This window comes from Bombina bombina, chromosome 4 (assembly GCF_027579735.1).
Source record: "Bombina bombina isolate aBomBom1 chromosome 4, aBomBom1.pri, whole genome shotgun sequence".
NCBI classification, from domain to species: domain Eukaryota; kingdom Metazoa; phylum Chordata; class Amphibia; order Anura; family Bombinatoridae; genus Bombina; species Bombina bombina.
Genome location: NC_069502.1, coordinates 1,090,892,400 through 1,090,912,399, shown reverse-complemented (window position 1 = coordinate 1,090,912,399; position 20,000 = coordinate 1,090,892,400). Strand labels below are relative to the sequence as shown.

General features: G+C 41.7%; 1 protein-coding gene across 1 annotated transcript in view; it reads right to left on the bottom strand.

Annotated features, from left to right (window-relative positions):
• The window catches only part of LRPPRC (leucine rich pentatricopeptide repeat containing), a gene marked incomplete in the record, with an annotated part of 877,407 nt that overhangs the window by 241,851 nt on the left and 615,556 nt on the right, over positions 1-20,000 (bottom strand).

Genomic DNA, 20,000 nt, shown 5'->3' with positions numbered 1-20,000 from the left:
AATATATAAATATAAAGCGATAAATATGTGCAGGATTTATTTATATTGGCTACAGTAAAGGAAAACAGTCTAGTCAAAATTAAACTTTTATGATTTAGATAGGGCATGTAATTTAAAACAACTTTCCAATTTACTTTTATCATCAAATATGCTTTGTTTGCTTGGTATTCTTTGTTGAAAGATAAACCTAGGTAGGTTCATATGCTAATTTCTAAGCCCTTAAAGGCCGACTCTTATGCCAGTGCATTTTGTAAGTTTTTATGTTTACCGTTAGACAGTTCATGTGTTTCATATAGATAACATTGCGCTGCCTTAAGTGGAGTTATTTATGAGTCAGCACTGATTGGTTAAAATTCAAGCCTGTCAAAAGAACTGAAATATGGTGCAGTCTGCATAGGTTTAGATACAAGGTAATCACAGAGGTAAACAGTGCATTAATATAACAGTGTTATGCAAAACTGGGGAATGGGTAGTAAAAGGATTATGTATCTTTTTCAACTAGATTGTCCCTTTAAATGGTGTGTCACAGGCCTGCAAAACAATGCATCATTTTCAAATAATTCTGCATGGAGACCTCTTTCAATGCAGTAAATAAAATAAGATGCAAAATGAAAACGTTGACTTTAAATATCCCTTTAATTGCAATGTAACAAAAATATAAGGGTTGTCGACTCCATGAAAACAGCTGCTTCATTAGTTTACAGCATGACAAGAATTTTTCAGTAAAATTGAAGAGATTCACCAAAATATGCCTGGTACACAAAGCTGCAGGACAGCAATGAATAGGTTAAACAAATTTAACTTTAAAACTGGTGTCTGCCCTGTAGAGTAATTTAGAATCACCAACATACAGTGCAAGATGAAATTATTTGCCAAAGACAGCTACTTAAACTGTAAATTGAGAAACGCTTGTTTGACTGATTAACAGTTTTATTTCACATATTCACAATAACTGTCAGAGTATGAAAAGAGGTTTGTGAAAAAAAAATGGTAGCCACACTTCTCACTCAGTAACTCTTCTAAAACAAAATTGTGCAGCTGTAAACATTATACTGAAACTATAATCCAAGATGAAGTGTGTAGAAGTGAAGTACAACATAGATGATGGGGAGGGGGGGGACTTCAATCAGCATTTCAAGTTTCAATTTCTGAAAAAGATTAAAAACGGGAAATGAAGGTCCAAAATGGTAATTAAATATAATCTGACAAGCTGTCAAATCACTAAAGTACATAGAACAGCTGATTTGTAGATGTATCCTGCTGTAAACTAGCTGTATCATGTTCATGAAACTACTGTACTCGCTAAACCTGGGTGATGTCAGCCTTTCATTGTTGTTCTTAAAGGGACACTAAAGTCAAAACTACACTTGCATGATTTCAATAGAGCATGCAATTTTATTACACTTTCCAATTTACTTCCATTACCAGATTGCTCATAATTATTTTATATGCACACTTTCCTATTACTGAGCATGTTCAAGAATTGACTGTATATACATCTGAGTCTGTGATTGGCTAATGGCTGTCACATGGTAAAAGGGGCCGGCAGTGGCTGGTGTCTGTACAGAAAGGCATATCAAGCTTGAACTCAAATCTTCTAGAGTAATTTGAGCTTGCGATTCAGGGAATGCTAGAAAAACAGGAAATCTGTTCATGCCCATGCTCGGAAAAGGCAGAATGCAACCTAGCATGTCTGCTCCCTTATGAAGCTGCAGGCAGGGCGGCTACTGTGAGAATTTCCAAATTCTCATTTTGATAGAAAACAAGTTGTTTGGGGTTTCTTTTTATCTTGACTTTAATATATTTTTTACTAAAGGAACACTGTTTCATACCCCCTTTCATTAATCTACAAAAGCAGACCTACTCAACAAGGGTTCCAGGTGCAAAAATGTTTTGGGGACATCCAAAAGGTAACTCAGCAGTAAGCAATAATAGTAATATACATGCTGCTCTGTATAATGATTTTTGAGGATAGAGAAATGGACTTGCAACCTGCAGTAATAAAAGGCTCCCCTGCATTAGGATTGTACAAATTCTGAACACGCCTTTCTATAGACTGGTTGCTACTGGCCCCCTAGAACTTTGGCAATGGTGCGACCACAGCTGCACCAATGGTAGTTTCCTTCTTGATCTCTAAGTAAAACAAAGTCTGAAGAATTGTGAAACTTGCCTGTTGCCCCTTTTTTGAATACAATAATTGTACTTGATTCATAATATAAGTATTTCCCCACTAGCAGAAAAACAGAATTTATGCTTACCTGATAAATTACTTTCTCCAACGGTGTGTCCGGTCCACAGCATCATCCTTACTTGTGGGATATTCTCTTCCCCAACAGGAAATGGCAAAGAGCCCAGCAAAGCTGGTCACATGATCCCTCCTAGGCTCCGCCTACCCCAGTCATTCGACCGACGTACAGGAGGAAATATGCATAGGAGAAACCATATGATACCGTGGTGACTGTAGTTAGAGAAAATAATTCATCAGACCTGATTAAAAAAACCAGGGCGGGCCGTGGACCGGACACACCGTTGGAGAAAGTAATTTATCAGGTAAGCATAAATTCTGTTTTCTCCAACATAGGTGTGTCCGGTCCACGGCGTCATCCTTACTTGTGGGAACCAATACCAAAGCTTTAGGACACGGATGAAGGGAGGGAGCAAATCAGGTCACCTAAATGGAAGGCACCACGGCTTGCAAAACCTTTCTCCCAAAAATAGCCTCTGAAGAAGCAAAAGTATCAAATTTGTAAAATTTGGCAAAAGTGTGCAGTGAAGACCAAGTCGCTGCCTTACATATCTGGTCAACAGAAGCCTCGTTCTTGAAGGCCCATGTGGAAGCCACAGCCCTAGTGGAATGAGCTGTGATTCTTTCAGGAGGCTGCCGTCCGGCAGTCTCATAAGCCAATCGGATAATGCTTTTAAGCCAAAAGGAAAGAGAGGTAGAAGTTGCCTTTTGACCTCTCCTTTTACCAGAATAAACAACAAACAAAGAAGAAGTTTGTCTGAAATCTTTAGTGGCCTCTAAATAGAATTTTAGAGCACGGACTACGTCCAAATTGTGTAACAAACGTTCCTTCTTTGAAACTGGATTCGGACACAAAGAAGGTACAACTATCTCCTGGTTAATATTCTTGTTGGAAACAACTTTCGGAAGAAAACCAGGCTTAGTACGCAAAACCACCTTATCTGCATGGAACACCAGATAGGGCAGAGAACACTGCAGAGCAGATAACTCAGAAACTCTTCTAGCAGAAGAAATTGCAACCAAAAACAAAACTTTCCAAGATAATAACTTAATATCTACAGAATGTAAGGGTTCAAACGGAACCCCTTGAAGAACTGAAAGAACTAGATTAAGACTCCAGGGAGGAGTCAAAGGTCTGTAAACAGGCTTGATTCTAACCAGAGCCTGAACAAACGCTTGAACGTCTGGCACAGCTGCCAGCCTTTTGTGAAGTAAAAACAGATAACGCAGAGATATGTCCCTTCAGAGAACTTGCAGATAATCCTTTCTCCAAACCTTCTTGTAGAAAGGATAGAATCTTAGGAATTTTTATCTTGTTCCAGGGGAATCCTTTAGATTCACACCAACAGATATATTTTTTCCATATCTTATGGTAAATTTTTCTAGTTACAGGCTTTCTAGCCTGAATCAGAGTATCTATTACAGAATCTGAAAACCCACGCTTTGATAAAATCAAGCGTTCAATCTCCAAGCAGTCAGTTGGAGGGAAACCAGATTCGGATGTTCGAATGGACCTTGAACAAGAAGGTCCTGTCTCAAAGGTAGCTTCCATGGTGGAGCCGATGACATATTCACCAGGTCTGCATACCAAGTCCTGCGTGGCCACGCAGGAGCTATCAAGATCACCGAAGCCCTCTCCTGATTGATCCTGGCTACCAGCCTGGGAATGAGAGGAAACGGTGGGAATACATAAGCTAGGTTGAAGGCCCAAGGTGCTACTAGTGCATCTACTAGAGTCGCCTTGGGATCCCTGGATCTGGACCCGTAACAAGGAACCTTGAAGTTCTGACGAGAGGCCATCAGATCCATGTCTGGAATGCCCCATAATCGAGTTATTTGGGCAAAGATTTCCGGATGGAGTTCCCACTCCCCCGGATGGAATGTCTGACGACTCAGAAAATCCGCTTCCCAATTTTCCACTCCTGGGATGTGGATTGCAGACAAGTGGCAGGAGTGATCCTCCGCCCATTGAATTATCTTGGTCACTTCCTCCATCGCCAGGGAACTCCTTGTTCCCCCCTGATGGTTGATATATGCAACTGTCGTCATGTTGTCTGATTGAAACCTTATGAATTTGGCCTTTGCTAGATGAGGCCAAGCTTTGAGAGCATTGAATATCGCTCTCAGTTCCAGAATGTTTATCGGGAGAAGAGATTCTTCCCGAGACCATAGACCCTGAGCTTTCAGGGGTTCCCAGACCGCGCCCCAGCCCACCAGACTGGCGTCGGTCGTGACAATGACCCACTCTGGTCTGCGGAAGCTCATTCCCTGTGACAGGTTGTCCAGGATCAGCCACCAACGGAGTGAATCTCTGGTCCTTTGATCTACTTGAATCATCGGAGACAAGTCTGTATAATCCCCATTCCACTGTCTGAGCATGCACAGTTGTAATGGTCTTAGATGAATTCGTGCAAAAGGAACTATGTCCATTGCTGCAACCATCAATCCTATTACTTCCATGCACTGCGCTATGGAAGGACGAAGAACAGAATGAAGTACTTGACAAGAACTTAGAAGTTTTGATTTTCTGACCTCTGTCAGAAAAATCCTCATTTCTAAGGAGTCTATTATTGTTCCCAAGAAGGGAACTCTTGTTGACGGGGAAAGAGAACTTTTTACTATGTTCACTTTCCATCCGTGAGATCTGAGAAAGGCTAGGACGATGTCCGTATGAGCCTTTGCTTTTGACAGAGACGACGCTTGAATCAGGATGTCGTCCAAGTACGGTACTACTGCAATGCCCCTTGGTCTTAGAACCGCTAGAAGGGACCCTAGTACCTTTGTGAAAATTCTCGGAGCAGTGGCTAATCCGAATGGAAGTGCCACAACTGGTAATGCTTGTCCAGAAAAGCGAACCTTAGGAACTGATGATGTTCCTTGTGGATAGGAATATGTAGGTACGCATCCTTTAAATCCACCGTGGTCATAAATTGACCTTCCTGGATGGTAGGAAGGATCGTTCGAATGGTTTCCATTTTGAACGATGGAACCCTGAGAAATTTGTTTAGGATCTTGAGATCTAAAATTGGTCTGAATGTTCCCTCTTTTTTGGGAACTATGAACAGGTTGGAGTAAAACCCCATCCCTTGTTCTCCTATTGGAACTGGATGAATTACTCCCATCTTTAACAGGTCTTCTACACAATGTAAGAATGCCTGTCTTTTTATTTGGTTTGAAGATAATTGAGACCTGTGGAACCTTCCCCTTGGGGGTAGTTCCTTGAATTCCAGGAGATAACCTTGAGAAACTATTTCTAGTGCCCAAGGATCCTGAACATCTCTTGCCCAGGCCTGAGCAAAGAGAGAAAGTCTGCCCCCCACCAGATCCGGTCCCGGATCGGGGGCCATCCCTTCATGCTGTTTTGGTAGCAGTGGCAGGCTTCTTGGCCTGCTTACCCTTGTTCCAGCCTTGCATCGGTCTCCAGGCTGGTTTGGGTTGAGAAGTATTACCCTCTTGCTTAGAGGATGTAGAAGTAGAGGCTGGTCCGTTTCTGCGAAAGGGACGAAAATTAGGCTTATTTCTAGCCTTAAAAGACCTATCTTGAGGAAGGGCGTGGCCCTTTCCCCCGGTGATGTCTGAAATAATCTCTTTCAAATCAGGACCAAACAGTGTTTTGCCCTTGAAAGGGATGTTAAGCAATTTTGTCTTGGAAGACACATCCGCTGACCAAGACTTTAGCCAAAGCACTCTGCGCGCCACGATAGCAAACCCTGAATTTTTCGCTGCTAATCTAGCTAATTGCAAAGCGGCATCTAGAATAAAAGAGTTAGCCAATTTAAGTGCTTGAACTCTGTCCATAACCTCCTCATACGAAGATTCTTTATTGAGCGACTTTTCTAGTTCTTCGAACCAGAAACACGCTGCCGTAGTGACAGGAACAATGCATGAAATTGGTTGTAGAAGGTAACCTTGCTGAACAAACATCTTTTTAAGCAAACCCTCTAATTTTTTATCCATAGGATCTTTGAAAGCACAACTATCTTCTATGGGAATAGTAGTGTGTTTGTTTAGAGTAGAGACTGCCCCCTCGACCTTAGGGACTGTCCTTTCTGGGGTCGACTATAGGAAATAATTTCTTAAATATAGGGGGAGGAACAAAAGGTATGCCGGGCCTTTCCCATTCCTTATTTACTATGTCCGCCACCCGCTTGGGTATAGGAAAAACATCGGGGGGGCACCGGAACCTCTAGGAACTTGTCCATTTTACATAATTTCTCTGGAATGACCAAATTGTCACAATCATCCAGAGTAGATAATACCTCCTTAAGCAGTGCGCGGAGATGTTCTAATTTCAATTTAAATGTTACAACATCAGGTTCAGCTTGTTGAGAAATTTTTCCTGAATCTGAAATTTCTCCCTCAGACAAAACCTCCCTCCTGGCCCCTTCAGATTGGTGTGAGGGTATGTCAGAAACGTTATCATCAGCGTCCTCTTGCTCTTCAGTGTTTAAAACAGAGCAATCGCGCTTTCTCTGATAAGTAGGCATTTTAGATAAAATATTTGCAATAGAATTATCCATAACAGCCGTTAATTGTTGCATGGTAATAAGTATTGGCGCACTAGATGTACTAGGGACCTCTTGTGTGGGCAAAACTGGTGTAGACACAGAAGGGGATGATGCAGTACCATGCTTACTCCCCTCATCTGAAGAATCATCTTGGGCACTATTATTATCTGTGGCATCATTGTCCCTACTTTGTTTGGACACTATGTCACAATTATCACATATATTTAAATGGGGAGACACATTGGCTTTCATACATATAGAACATCGCTTATCTGATGGTTCAGACATGTTAAACAGGCTTAAACTTGTCAACAAAGCACAAAAAACGTTTTAAAATAAAACCGTTACTGTCACTTTAAATTTTAAACAGAACACACTTTATTACTGAATATGCGAAAAAGCATGAAGCAATTGTTCAAAATTCACCAAAATTTCACCACAGTGTCTTAAAGCCTTAAAAGTATTGCACACCAAATTTGAAAGCTTTAACCCTTAAAATACCGGAGCCGTTTTTACATTTAACCCCTATACAGTCCCAGGTATCTGCTTTGCTGAGACCCAACCAAGCCCAGAGGGGAATACGATACCAAATGACGCCTTCTATAAGCTTTTTCAGTGGTTCTTAGCTCCTCACACATGCATCTGCATGCCTTGCTTTCCAAAAACAACTGCGCATTAGTGGCGCGAAAATGAGGCTCTGCCTATGACTAGAGAAGGCCCCCATCTGAAAAAGGTGTCCATACAGTGCCTGCCGTTTTTTAACAACAATCCCCAAGATTATAATAACTATAAAGAGTTATAATCTGCCAAATATGCTTAGCAAAGTAATCGTTTTAGCCCAGAAAAATGTCTACCAGTTTTTTAAGCCCTTATAAAGCCCTTTATTCTTTTACTTAATCTAAGAAAATGGCTTACCGGTCCCCATAGGGAAAATGACAGCCTTCCAGCATTACAAAGTCTTGTTAGAAATGTGGCCAGTCATACCTCAGGCAGAAAAGTCTGCCAACTGCTTCCCCCAACTGAAGTTACTTCATCTCAACAGTCCTGTGTGGAAACAGCAATCGATTTTAGTAACGTTTGCTAAAATCATCTTCCTCTTACAAACAGAAATCTTCTTCTCTTTTCTGTTTCAGAGTAAATAGTACATACCAGCACTATTTTAAAATAACAAACACTTGATTGAAGAATAAAAACTACATTTAAACACCAAAAAACTCTTAGCCATCTCCGTGGAGATGGTGCCTGTGCAACGGCAAAGAGAATGACTGGGGTAGGCGGAGCCTAGGAGGGATCATGTGACCAGCTTTGCTGGGCTCTTTGCCATTTCCTGTTGGGGAAGAGAATATCCCACAAGTAAGGATGACGCCGTGGACCGGACACACCTATGTTGGAGAAACTGTTCTGTGTAATTATGTTGAAAGACAAGGAAGATGAACCAAAAAAACAAACAAAAACAAAACAGTTTCTCAAACTGAAGACTCACAACAATAAGAGAATAAGGGTTATAACTGATTATATGACATCAAGTCTAATTACAGAAGAAGCTATAAAAACGTGTGTGTGGTCAGTATGGTATATATTTTTTAACAAACATATAGCCTAAATAAATTTACAGAAATTAGTGGCCAACACGAAATCCAACAGGGGGTAGATTCCTTCTGACCAACTGTGCAAATTCTCCCATAGAAGGAATGGGGAAGTGATAGACATACGATTATTTGTACTGTAACAAGTGTAGAGCATTAGCTCAGGGATACAACTTCTGGACTTACTGCTTTAGGTCCACACAATACACGGCTTGTTAAATGAGCAGGTCAGAGAGACCTTTCTTGACCCTGCATTGATGCACATGTGGTGGCAGTTCTAATAGTAAGGGCAAAGAAAGGTGAACCTCACAGACAAAGGCTCAACCAGAAACAAGATGCACATGGAATCATCACACTACCTGGCATGAAGACAAGGACTACAAGACATCAGTAACAGAGCCAACTAAAACAGAGCCAATCAAAAGCCAGAGAGGGAAATAGCATCCCTAGAAGCTGATAAAATTCCCATTATGCACTGAACAGGCTGCTAGGGGACCAGGAGGAGTAAGTCTCAGACCTGTTCATGTATACAGAACTATGAAATAGTTTACGTTAATATAGGTAAAATAAGAGTCACCCACTCTTATTTCCTGGTGCGTATGGCTAAGGTGAACAAAGACAGCATTTTAAAGCATTTTTACACGATAAAAAAAATATTCTTAGGTAAGCATAAATGATGTATTCTTTCATAAAGGTGGTGAGAGTCTACAAGTCATTACTCCTGGGAACAAATACCCACGTTGTCGAGTCCAAGAGTAATTTGGGCAGGACAACTTTATTTATTTAATTATTTATTTTTTAATACAAATACCTAATGTCCAGATACTACTGCCTGAAGGACTTCCTACCAAAAGCTGCTTCAGATGAATCAAAACATCAAAATAATAGAATTTAATAAAAGGTATGTAAAAAAAACCAAGTTGCTACCTTGGAAATTTGTTGAACAGAAGCCTCATTCTTAAAAGCTGGAAGTAGAAACTGATCTAGCAGAATGGGCTGAAATGAGTTTAAGAGGAGACGGTTTCAGCCAGGGAGCTAAAGTAATGGATGTGGCCATTTGACCCCCTCTAGAACCAGAGAAATGAATAAACAAAATCCTTTGAAGAGAAAGAGAACTCTTTGGAATATTGAGTATCCAACCATGTTTTTGAAAAAACAACAGAGACTGATGGTATGAGATACTGCTAAAGGTAAAGATGGATCCTGTATAAAGATATTGTCCAGGTAAGGAACAGACAAGAGATTTTTCATATAAAATCCGAAAGTAGTAGCCAAACCAAATAGAAGAGCAACAAACTGAAAATGTTTGTCCTTGTTGAACAAGAGGTAGAATAGTCCGAATTGTTTCCATCTTGAAAGTAGGAACCCTAGAAACCTGTTTAAAGTATTTAAATCTAGAATAGGCCTATAAGTTCCCTCCTTTTGGGAACAATAAAAAGATCGGAATAAAAACCCTGGCCTTGTAACTGGTACTATGACCCATAGATTCCAGACAACCATAGATGAACATTGCTTGAGATGTGACAATATTTTTCTTACCGCTATCGGTGACACCCTTTTAAACCTCTGACCGGTACTATCCTCTTCTTCAGACTGATACCAAGTAATGCACACATCAAGCGACAAAGTCTTCAGTAACAATAGGGCAATAGTGCGGCTCACCTCCTTGGATCTGTTCCGAAAGGAATCCTTACTGTCCGCCGCTCTGCTTCTGATCCCCGCGTCTGAAACTCAGCGTCTGACGTCACTCGGTTTCCCGATCATGTGACCGTCCATCTACTGGTAGTGTGCGGAGTCAATCCTGAGATTTGCGTCGCTCTTCTATGATGTGTAGACGTGCTTATGGGTTTCAGTGTCACCGGTCTTGACGGTCTGGTTCCGCTGCTTACGTGGGATTGCCCTGGCTACTCCAAAGGTCTTATGCTCCAGCTTGGATGCTTTCTCTCCGGACGGCACTCTCCTCTGCCGCAAAATAGCAATTCAACCAAACAAAACCGGGTGAGTAAAACAATCTGGAACTTTATTTCTTCATTTTAAAATACAGCATACAAAGCTGAAGAGGTCGCATGTGAAAACGAGCAAAGGGGATCGCGTCCGATGCAGCAGTCATAAGACCTCGAATTTCCATGCATATGGCTACCGAAGAGGATGATTGAGACTGAAGGTTTCGACAAGCTGAAACCAATCTCAGACGTCTCTTGTCCGTCAGAGACAAAGTCATGGACACTGAATACGTAGAATCTAGCACAAACTTACTTCACCACCTCCACAGGAGGCAAAGTTTGTAAAACTGATTTGTTGGTGTGGTGAGGGGTGTATTTATAGGCATTTTGAGGTTTGGGAAACTTTGCCCCTCCTGGTAGGAATGTATATCCCATACGTCACTAGCTCATGGACTCTTGCTAATTACATGAAAGAAATGGCTATCTTCCCTATTCTTTAAATTAAATTTCTTGTCCTGAGGAAGAAAAGGTTCTTTCTCTCTAGGCATAGTATATGTAATGGTGTCAACGCCAGTCCCCAACAAAATATTTCCTTGAAAAGTCTAGATTTTAAAACCATGTCAGTTGACTATAATTTCAATCACAAGGCCCTTCCAATCAAAACTGCTGATGCCATATTCTTGGTGTTAATCCTTATAATTCCAACAATTGCATCATAAATTAAAGCATTAGCTGATCTTATAACTTTTATGCAATGATTAAAATCTTTTAACATATTTATCTGAAACTTGCTCAGATAAAATTAAAAAGAGTAGAAACTGCTGCAATACAAGCAATATTTCTTGCCTAAAAGGAAAAACTGCTTGCTGAAAAGCCTTTCTATGAAAGGACGCCAATTTCCTATCCATAAGGTAATTGAAAGAAGCACTAGCCTCTAAAGGAATAGTAGTGCATTTAGCTAAAGTAGAAATAGCACCATCCACCTTGTGCATAGGTCTAGAAGTATTTTTAAATTTTAAAGATGGATTAAAAGGAATACCAGGCTTAAGACTACTCTTTGGTAATTATTTCAGAAATAGCCCCTGGACCCAGAAAAACCTCTGAAGACTAAGCAGCAGGTTTGAAAATCAAATCAAATTGTTATAATACATTCTTCCTTAGGAGCTTTAGGATCTTGGACACCTAAAGTACATAAAACCTTCTTTAAAAGAGAACAAAGAAGTTCAAGTTTAAACATGAAAGAAGAAGAATGAATCTCTGTCCAGAAAATTAACAGACTCAGACAGATCTGAGGAGCCTGTGTCTGAAACATTGATAAACTGCTTAGCTGATCAAGCATTTCTAAAACAAATAAGATCTGAAGGTAGGTTGACAGAAAACAGAATTTATGTTTACCTGATAAATTACTTTCTCCAACGGTGTGTCCGGTCCACGGCGTCATCCTTACTTGTGGGATATTCTCTTCCCCAACAGGAAATGGCAAAGAGCCCAGCAAAGCTGGTCACATGATCCCTCCTAGGCTCCGCCTACCCCAGTCATTCGACCGACGTTAAGGAGGAATATTTGCATAGGAGAAACCATATGTTACCGTGGTGACTGTAGTTAAAGAAAATAAATTATCATACCTGATTAAAAAAACCAGGGCGGGCCGTGGACCGGACACACCGTTGGAGAAAGTAATTTATCAGGTAAACATAATTTCTTTTTTCTCCAACATTGGTGTGTCCGGTCCACGGCGTCATCCTTACTTGTGGGAACCAATACCAAAGCTTTAGGACACGGATGAAGGGAGGGAGCAAATCAGGTCACCTAAATGGAAGGCACCACGGCTTGCAAAACCTTTCTCCCAAAAATAGCCTCAGAAGAAGCAAAAGTATCAAATTTGTAAAATTTAGAAAAAGTGTGCAGTGAAGACCAAGTCGCTGCCTTACATATCTGATCAACAGAAGCCTCGTTCTTGAAGGCCCATGTGGAAGCCACAGCCCTAGTGGAGTGAGCTGTGATTCTTTCAGGAGGCTGCCGTCCGGCAGTCTCATAAGCCAATCGGATAATGCTTTTAATCCAGAAGGAGAGAGAGGTAGAAGTTGCTTTTTGACCTCTCCGTTTACCAGAATAAACAACAAACAAAGACAAAGTTTGTCTGAAATCCTTAGTAGCTGCTAAGTAAAATTTGAGAGCACGAACTACATCCAAGTTGTGCAACAAACGTTCCTTCTTTGAAACTGGTTTCGGACACAAAGAAGGTACAACTATCTCCTGGTTAATGTTTTTGTTAGAAACAACTTTTGGAAGAAAACCAGGTTTAGTACGCAAAACCACCTTATCTGCATGGAACACCAGATAAGGAGAAGAACACTGCAGAGCAGATAATTCTGAAACTCTTCTAGCAGAAGAAATTGCAACCAAAAACAAAAACTTTCCAAGATAATAACTTAATATCAACGGAATGTAAGGGTTCAAACGGAACCCCCTGAAGAACTGAAAGAACTAGGTTGAGACTCCAAGGAGGAGTCCAAATTTTGTAAACAGGCTTGATTCTAACCAGAGCCTGAACAAAGGCTAGAACATCTGGCACAGCTGCCAGCTTTTTGTGAAGTAACACAGACAAGGCAGAAATCTGTCCCATCAAGGAACTTGCAGATAATCCTTTTTCCAATCCTTCTCGAAGGAAGGATAGACTCTTAGGAATCTTAACCTTGTCCCAAGGGAATCCTGCAGATTCACACCAACAGATATACCAAATTATGTGGTAATTTTTCTGGTTACAGGCTTTCAGGCCTGAACAAGAGTATTAATAACAGAATCTGAGAACCCTCGCTTTGATAAGATCAAGCGTTCAATCTCCAAGCAGTCAGCTGGAGTGGGTCGAACGGACCTAGAACAAGAAGGTCTCGTCTCAAAGGTAGCTTCCATGGTGGAGCCGATGACATATTCACCAGATCTGCATACCAAGTCCTGCGTGGCCACGCAGGAGCTATCAAAATCACCGACGCCCTCTCCTGATTGATCCTGGCTACCAGCCTGGGGATGAGAGGAAACGGCGGGAACACATAAGCTAGTTTGAAGGTCCAAGGTGCTACTAGTGCATCCACTAGAGCCGCCTTGGGATCCCTGGATCTGTACCCGTAGTAAGGAACTCTGAAGTTCTGACGAGAGGCCATCAGATCCATGTCTGGAATGCCCCACGGTTGAGTGACTTGGGCAAAGATTTCCGGATGGAGTTCCCACTCCCCCGGATGCAATGTCTGACGACTCAGAAAATCCGCTTCCCAATTTTCCACTCCTGGGATGTGGATAGCAGACAGGTGGCAGGAGTGAGACTCCGCCCATAGAATGATTTTGGTCACTTCTTCCATCGCTAGGGAACTCCTTGTTCCCCCCTGATGGTTGATGTATGAACTTGGCCCTCGCTAGCTGAGGCCAAGCTTTGAGAGCATTGAATATCGCTCTCAGTTCCAGAATATTTATCGGTAGAAGAGATTCTACCCGAGACCAAAGACCCTGAGCTTTCAGGGATCCCCAGACCGCGCCCCAGCCCATCAGACTGGCGTCGGTCGTGACAATGACCCACTCTGGTCTGCGGAAGGTCATCCCTTGTGACAGGTTGTCCAGGGACAGCCACCAACGGAATGAGTCTCTGGTCCTCTGATTTACTTGTATCTTCGGAGACAAGTCTGAATAGTCCCCATTCCACTGACTGAGCATGAACAGTTGTAATGGTCTTAGATGAATGCGCACAAAAGGAACTATGTCCATTGCCGCTACCATCAAACCTATCACTTCCATGCACTGCGCTATGGAAGGAAGAGGAACGGAATGAAGTATCCGACAAGAGTCTAGAAGTTTTGTTTTTCTGGCTTCTGTCAGAAAAATCCTCATTTCTAAGGAGTCTATTATAGTTCCCAAGAAGGGAACCCTCGTTGACGGAGATAGAGAACTCTTTTCCACGTTCACTTTCCATCCGTGAGATCTGAGAAAGGCCAGGACAATGTCCGTGTGAGCCTTTACTTAAGGAAGGGACGACGCTCGAATCAGAATGTCGTCCAAGTAAGGTACTACAGCAATGCCCCTTGGTCTTAGCACCGCCAGAAGGGACCCTAGTACCTATGAGAAAATCCTAGGAGCAGTGGCTAATCCGAAAGAAAACGCCACGAACTGGAAATGCTTGTCCAGGAATGCAAACCTTAGGAACCGATGATGTTCCTTGTGGATAGGAATATGTAGATACGCATCCTTGAAATCCACCTTGGTCATGAATTGACCTTCCTGGATGGAAGGAAGAAGTGTTCGAATGGTTTCCATCTTGAACGATGGAACCTTGAGAAACTTGTTCAAGATCTTGAGATCTAAGATTGGTCTGAACGTTCCCTCTTTTTTGGGAACTATGAACAGATTGGAGTAGAACCCCATCCCTTGTTCTCCTAATGGAACAGGATGAATCACTCCCATTTTTAGCAGGTCTTCTACCCAATGTAAGAATGCCTGTCTTCTTATGTGGTCTGAAGACAACTGAGACCTGTGGAACCTCCCCCTTGGAGGAAGCCCCTTGAACTCCAGAGAATAACCTTGGGAGACTATTTCTAGCGCCCAAGGATCCAGAACATCTCTTGCCCCAGCCTGAGCGAAGAGAGAGAGTCTGCCCCCCACCAGATCCGGTCCCGGATCGGGGGCCCGCATTTCATGCTGTCTTGGTAGCAGTGGCAGGTTTCCTGGCCTGCTTTCCTTTGTTCCAGCCTTGCATAGGTCTCCAGGCTGGATTGGCTTGAGAAGTATTACCTTCCTGCTTAGAGGACGTAGCCCTTGGGGCTGATCCGTTTCTGCGAAAGGGACGAAACTTAGGTTTATTTTTGGTCTTGAAAAGACCTATCCTGAGGAAGGGCGTGGCCCTTGCCCCCAGTGATATCAGAGATAATCTCTTTCAAGTCAGGGCCAAAGAGTGTTTTCCCCTTGAAAGGAATGTCAAGCAATTTGTTCTTGGAAGACGCATCCGCTGCCCAAGATTTTAACCAAAGCGCTCTGCGCCACAATAGCAAACCCAGAATTTTTTCGCCGCTAACCTAGCCAATTGCAAGGTGGCGTCTAGGGTGAAAGAATTAGCCAATTTAAGAGCACGAATTCTGTCCATAATCTCCTCATAAGAAGAAGAATTACTAATAATCGTCTTTCCTAGCTCATCAAACTAGAAACACGCGGCTGCAGTGACAGGGACAATGCATGCAATTGGTTGTAGAAGGGAACCTTGCTGAACAAACATCTTTAGCAGACCTTCTAATTTTTTATCCATAGGATCTTGGAAAGCACAACTATCTTCTATGGGTATAGTGGCGCGCTTGTGTAGAGTAGAAACCGCCCCCTCGACCTTGGGGACTGTCTGCCATCAGTCCTTTCTGGGGTCGACTATAGGAAAACAATTTTATAAATATGGGGGGAGGTACTAAAGGTATACCGGGCCTGTCCCATTCTTTACTAACAATGTACGCCACCCGCTTGGATATAGGAAAAGCTTCGGGGGGCCCCGGGGCCTCTAAGAACTTTTCCATTTTACATAGTGGTTCTGGAATGACCAGATAATCACAATCATCCAAATTGGATAACACCTCCTTAAGCAGAGCGCGGAGATGTTCCAACTTAAATTTAAAATTAATCACATCAGGTTCAGCTTGTTGAGAAATGTTTCCTGAATCTGAAATTTCTCCCTCAGACAAAACCTCCCTGGCCCCCTCAGACTGGTGTAGGGGCCCTTCAGAAACCATATCATCAGCGTTCTCATGCTCTACAGAATTTTCTAAAACAGAGCAGTCGCGCTTTCGCTGATAAGTGGGCATATTGGCTAAAATGTTTTTGATAGAATTATCCATTACAGCCGTTAAATGTTGCATAGTAAGGAGTATTGGCGCACTAGATGTACTAGGGGCCTCCTGTATGGGCAAGACTGGTGTAGACGAAGTAGGGGATGATGCAGTACCATGCTTACTCCCCTCACTTGAGGAATCATCTTGGGCATCATTTTTACTAAATTTTTTTTTTTTTTTTTATGACATAAAATACATATAGTTAAATGAGAAGGAACCTTGGTTTCCCCACAGTCAGAACACAATCTATCTGGTAGTTCAGACATGTTAAACAGGCATAAACTTGATAACAAAGCACAAAAAACGTTTTAAAATAAAACCGTTACTGTCACTTTAAATTTTAAACTAAACACACTTTATTACTGCAATTGCGAAAAAGTATGAAGGAATTGTTCAAAATTCACCAAAATTTCACCACAGTGTCTTAAAGCCTTAAAAGTATTGCACACCAAATTTGGAAGCTTTAACCCTTAAAATAACGGAACCGGAGCCGTTTTTATATTTAACCCCTTTACAGTCCCTGGAATCTGCTTTGCTGAGACCCAACCAAGCCCAAAGGGGAATACGATACCAAATGATGCCTTCAGAAAGACTTTTCTATGTATCAGAGCTCCGCACACATGCAGCTGCATGCCATGCTGTCCTCAAAAACAAGTGCGCCATACCGGCGCGAAAATGAGGCTCTGACTATGATTAGGGAAAGCCCCTAAAGAATAAGGTGTCAAAAACAGTGCCTGCCGATATAATCATATCAAAATACCCAGAATAAATGATTCCTCAAGGCTAAATATGTGTTAATAATGAATCGATTTAGCCCAGAAAAAGTCTACAGTCTTAATAAGCCCTTGTGAAGCCCTTATTTACTATCTTAATAAACATGGCTTACCGGATCCCATAGGGAAAATGACAGCTTCCAGCATTACATCGTCTTGTTAGAATGTGTCATACCTCAAGCAGTAAGAAACTGCACACTGTTCCCCCAACTGAAGTTAATTGCTCTCAACAGTCCTGTGTGGAACAGCCATGGATTTTAGTTACGGTGCTAAAATCATTTTCCTCATACAAACAGAAATCTTCATCTCTTTTCTGTTTCTGAGTAAATAGTACATACCAGCACTATTTTAAAATAACAAACTCTTGATTGAATAATAAAAACTACAGTTAAACACTAAAAAACTCTAAGCCATCTCCGTGGAGATGTTGCCTGTACAACGGCAAAGAGAATGACTGGGGTAGGCGGAGCCTAGGAGGGATCATGTGACCAGCTTTGCTGGGCTCTTTGCCATTTCCTGTTGGGGAAGAGAATATCCCACAAGTAAGGATGACGCCGTGGACCGGACACACCTATGTTGGAGAAACAGCCCTCTAGAGCTTACTTGGAAGGAAGCATAACTGCTAACGTCTCAAATAATTGAGTGCACTAAATCCTTAAATCCTGAAGCAAAATCTGAAGAACTCCCTTGTATAGAGCTAACAGAGAGATGACAGATTCCTTTATAAGCAAACTTGCAAAGTGTTCAGAGGATCTACCCTCTAAAAGAGCTACATTTAAAAAAGTTGGACAATTCCAGAATGCTCCATTACGCAGGAAAAAGACAGACAAAGTAATACCAGAGAATAAGGATAATAATCGTAGGAGACAAAAAACAAAAACATACACGGTCATGGATTTAAACAGAAAAATCGGAGACACTGAATTGAGCAAAGTATAAAATGTAGCAGAGACCCTCTAACATATAAATATACACAAGCAGCACCAATAAATAAAGACCTTCCAGACATTGTAATAGATCTGTCTAGGTACAGGCTTACGCACCTGAATCAAGGTTCAATTACAGAATCAGAGAAACCCCTATGTTTAATGACTATGCGATCAAAGTGTCCATGCCATCAAGTTCAGAGACTTGAGATCTGGATGGAAAAATGGACCTTTAGATAGAAGGTCTGACCACAGAGGAATAAGCCAAGGTAGGCAGCTGGACATCTGAATCAGGTCTACATACTAAATCCTGTGAAGCCATGCTGGGGCATGACTTCTCTAGGCTTATCTTGGAAATTACTGTGGGAAGAAGTACCAGAGGATGAAACAGATAAGCAAGCTGAAAAAAGACCAAGGAACCACTACATCATCCACTAACTCTGCCTGAGGATCCCTGGACCTCGCAAAGTACCTTTCAGTTTGTAGCTTAAACAAGAGGCTATCAGATCTATATCTGGGAGACCCCAAAGATTCACAATCTGATTGAACACATCCTGGTGAAGAGACCATTCCCCTGGATGTAGAGATTGACAACTGAGAAAGTCTGCCTCGCAGTTGTTTACCCCTGGAATATGAATCAGAGACTAGACAAAAATTGGTTTCTGCCCATGAGAGAATTTGAGACACCTCCATCATAGCTAGGGAACTGTGAGTTCCCCCTGATGGTTGACATAAACTACTGCTGTAACATTGTCTGTCTGAAAATGGAGATGAGACACCCCTTTCAATAGAGGCCAAGGGATCGATTTATTAAGCAGCGGATGCTGCATCGGCACTCCATCCTTTCTGGTCCGCCAGAAACGGAAGTTAAGAAGCAGCGTTGTATGCTGTCGGCATTTAGCAAGGTTGAGCGGACATGATTCGCTACAGCAAATCATGTCCGCTCAACCTTTGGTAAATTTACCCCTAAGCATGAAGAGACCTGGAAATTGCACAGAGTTTTAGAACATGGATTGGTAACCTTGCCTACAGAGAATCCCAAAAGACCTGTGCTGTCAGAGACACCAAAACAGCTCCCCAACCTGAGAGACTTGCATCTGTAGTAATCACAGCCCAGGAAGGGTGAGCAAAATAAGCTCCCTGAATAATAAACCAATAGAAACTAGTCTACTATCAAACAAGTAGCAGAGAGCCAAATTAATACTGGAAAATATCGGCAGAGGTTATGGAATAGGAGTATTTGTAGATCCATAAAAGGGAGTCAAAAGACAATCTCTGATAAGGTGAAAAAGAATCAAACTATACCCCATATACATCCCTCTGCACTGTACTTTGAGGAGAAACCTCCTCAGAGTAGGTCAACATAGACTGAAGGACCACCTCTCTCTGGAGAATCAAATGCACATCTTCATTCTTCAATCACCTCCAGCGGAGGCAAAGTAAAGACTAAGGTATGTGTGAGGTGGGAGATGTTTTATAGAGCTCTTGTGGTTTGGGAAAAATTGCCTCTTCCTAGTGGTAGAGAAGAGTAATTCCCAAGAGTAATGGATCGTAAACATGGATCATAAACATTTGTCATCCAATCCAAATATCTCAATTAAAAGTTGTCTAGCGTTTTGAAACAGTGTTAGAAGAGGCTTGAACTAGTGAAATCTTATGCAAGCTCCAGGTGTGAGAAGCTAGAGACTTGTCTTTACCACAACTACTATAAAGTGTCTAAAAGTGATAAAAAGTGGACTCTGAGTATGTTGATAAACTAGTTTAAATTCAATGTACATATATGATGTCTATGATAAACATTTTCAGTAAACTCTCCCTATAAACTGATTGAAAAACATGGACTTATGTTAGCAACCACCAGAATATTAGTCTAAAACCTGAATTGACAAATTCTGAATACACTATCTGCTTCACAGTTCTTCAGCCACAGTTCTACAAATTAACTGCAATCATAATGTTAAATAGGTTTCAGTAAGTCTGATGTAGCTTCAACTATGAATGAAAACTCATATCTGTAGCCATATTAAAAAAACATAATTTATGCTTACCTGATAAATTTATTTCTCTTGTAGTGTGTTCAGTCCACGTGTCATCCATTACTTATGGGATATATTCTCCTTCCCAACAGGAAGTTGCAAGAGGATCACCCAAGCAGAGCTGCTATATA